This window comes from Triticum urartu, chromosome 4A (genome assembly GCF_056163025.1).
Source record: "Triticum urartu cultivar PI428250 chromosome 4A, HENAU_Tu73, whole genome shotgun sequence".
NCBI classification, from domain to species: Eukaryota; Viridiplantae; Streptophyta; class Magnoliopsida; order Poales; family Poaceae; genus Triticum; species Triticum urartu.
In genome coordinates, this window is record NC_141876.1 from 128,886,471 (window position 1) to 128,889,192 (window position 2,722).

Consider the following 2,722-nt stretch of genomic DNA (forward strand, 5'->3'; position numbering starts at 1 on the left):
TGCAATTACTAGAAGAAACCAGGAAATTCATAAAGAACTGGAGCTCTGATTATAATTAACTTGGCAGATCTAGGAAATTCAGTCAGAACACACAAAGGCACAATGCTGAAGGTATAAAATCTGCTTCAGAGAGAAACACTCATTCCCTAGAAGTAGGAGCATGCTCAAGTAAAATTGTGACACAGTTGGCAAATCATAAATTGGCTCACATGTAGCACATTTAGCAGAAATTGTGACACACATCTAGTAGAAATTGTGCGATGTAGCACATTCAGCAGAAGGCCAAAGCTAAGATAAATAAGCTACATAAAACACTTGTACTTTGCATAAACACCAGAACTACTAACTTAAACATTTGAAGGTAAACATGCTAATAGAACCAAGAACCCTGCTGAGTCTCCATAGAACATGAGCTAACGATCCAAATAGTTCCCTCATTTTTCTAGCAAAACTAAGCTCTGACGATGACGGCGAAAGGGTCCCTCACAGAGAGTCAGATCCTCTTTCGAAGTTTTGCATTTCAAGGCCTTGACCTTCAGCAAATGCACTCTTGAAGAGCAGCAGTTCACAGCAGTTACTGGCCCATTTTGTGTCGAACAGAGGCTTCACTTTGGCATTTGCCTCAGCCAGCGAGCTGAAGCTTCCATTGACACACACAATCGCCAGCTTCGTCAGCATCCGAGCGTTCTCAAGGAAGAACTTGAGCAAGGAAAGTTCGCACCGATCTCCTCGGAAGTTCTGAAAGATCATCAAGTCAACATACGAACGGATGCATTCGATGGCACCGGACTCCTCCCACAACTTGAGGTTGAGCTTGCCGGTGGTCTCGGCAGTTTTCTTGGACTGCAGATAATTAAATCGGTGCAAACTTCAGTTAGAGCTCGATCATCTCATCACTTGGCAGCGGCAATGTACATGTATGAGAGCGGGAAGATGCAAAATTGTTGACAAATTGAGTAGGGGGGTCACCTCGATGTGCAGTCTCTCAACATTTGGAAAGCACCTGAGAAAGCAAGGCAGAATTTTGGCTTCATTGCGGACACCAAAACGCACTTTTAAGCCGAGGATCTTCACGGTTGGTACCATGGTGCTCGGGCTCGCCTTTGTCCCAGTCTGCAATGCACACATTTGTTTTGAGACAAGTTGACACATTGGTATCGATGATTTGTGAGTTAAACAAGCAAAAAGCAATTCTGAGAGCGTGGGATGAACCTTGATGGTGGTGTTGCCGATCTGGAGCATGTGCAATTCCGGCTCCAAGTAGCCAAGTATGCTTAGGCTGGTGCATGACCAATCTTGATCCTCTTGTGCGAGCCTGAGCCTTTGCGGGTGAATGACTCCCAGATGATGAGGCGCTCGAGCTTGGGGGCTTCGTCCACGGCGATTTCCAGATCGGAGGCCCCGATTAACTGCACGCACCGGATGCCGCGGCTGACGAGGGTGAGACGGTCCATGAGCAAGTTGGCTTGGATGCACAGGATCTCCAACACGGGGCTCCTGGAGATGATGAAGTCCATGTGCCGGCTCTCCATGGCGACGGTGCAGAGGCCGAGCTCGCGGAGGTTGGGGAAGGAGGCGGCGCGGGGGAGGCCGGCGGTGTCCGGGAACTTCCAGAGGGCGAGGTAGAGGCGGGTGAGCGTGGCCATGCCGAAGAAGGCGGCGGGGATGTCGAGGTCAAGCGGCCATGGGCGGTTGGCGAGGACGAGTTCTTGGATGCCCTTGACGGCGAGGAGCTGCAGCCAACGCGCGAGCAGGCCCCGGAACTCCCCCATGTAGCTGGTGGTGAGGTGGACGCAGCGGAAGTGGCCCGGGTGCGCGGCGAGGATGCGGGAGACGGCGGAGGTGACGTGGTGCGCAGCGTCCCGCGTCACCTACACCTGCACTGTGGGCGAGGACGGGAGGAGGTGGGCGTCGACGAGGACGAGCGGGGCGGAGCACCAGAGGTCGCGCCAGTGGCGCGAGAGCGCGGTGGTGCGCGCGGCGTCCGTGACGGGGAGGCGGGTGAGGACGTCGCGGAGGAGCGCGTCGGGGAGGAGGCTGAGGCAGTCAAGGTGGTCGTGGGGGAGGAGGGCATAGAGGCCGGGGGCGTGGCGGGAGGCGGGCGGGCCCGGGAGGACCAGGTGGATGTAGGAGAGGATGCGTCCGATGAGCGCCTCGAGGTCGTGCGGGTCCTTGCCCCGGCCCCGCCACAGGCTCTCCGACGCGCGGTCCATGGGGAGGGTGGCAAGAAGGCGGCCATGGCCTCCACCGCCGACGAGGTGGGGTTTTTGAGTTGAGCACGGCAGGGAGAGCGAGGGGTGGAGGCGGAGGGAATGAAAGCCTTGACTTTTGTGCGGGGCGCCTTTTTTTTCTGTAGCGGTGGTGGCCAGGTGCGCCGGTGCGGCTTGCCTGTGTGAAATGTGGCCGGCGGGTTTCAAGTTTGAACCCCTACTCGAGTTGGATTCCCGCTCGAATTTTCAAATTCCTTATCTCTACTATTAAAGCGGAATTGAAGGTCGTGATGGTTCAACCTCGTTCGCTCCCCCGCCTCGTTCCGTCATCCCCTCGCACGATTTCCTCGTGAAAAAAAATTAGCCACAACCCCTCGCTCCCGATCCCCTCGCCCTCCTGATGCCACCCACAATCTCCCCTCTTCGCTCCCAACCCACCCGGTCGCAGGGAGTCTATGAAGCAGTTTCGTCTTCCACCCCATCAACCACCGCCCGTCCCTTCTTTTCCCACT

At 55.4% G+C, this 2,722-nt stretch overlaps 1 pseudogene; it reads right to left on the minus strand.

Annotated features, from left to right (window-relative positions):
• Nucleotides 1–462: 462 nt before the first annotated feature.
• On the minus strand, nucleotides 463–2,264 carry LOC125554656 (F-box/LRR-repeat protein 13-like; annotated as a pseudogene).
• Between the last annotated feature and the right edge of the window lie 458 nt (nucleotides 2,265–2,722).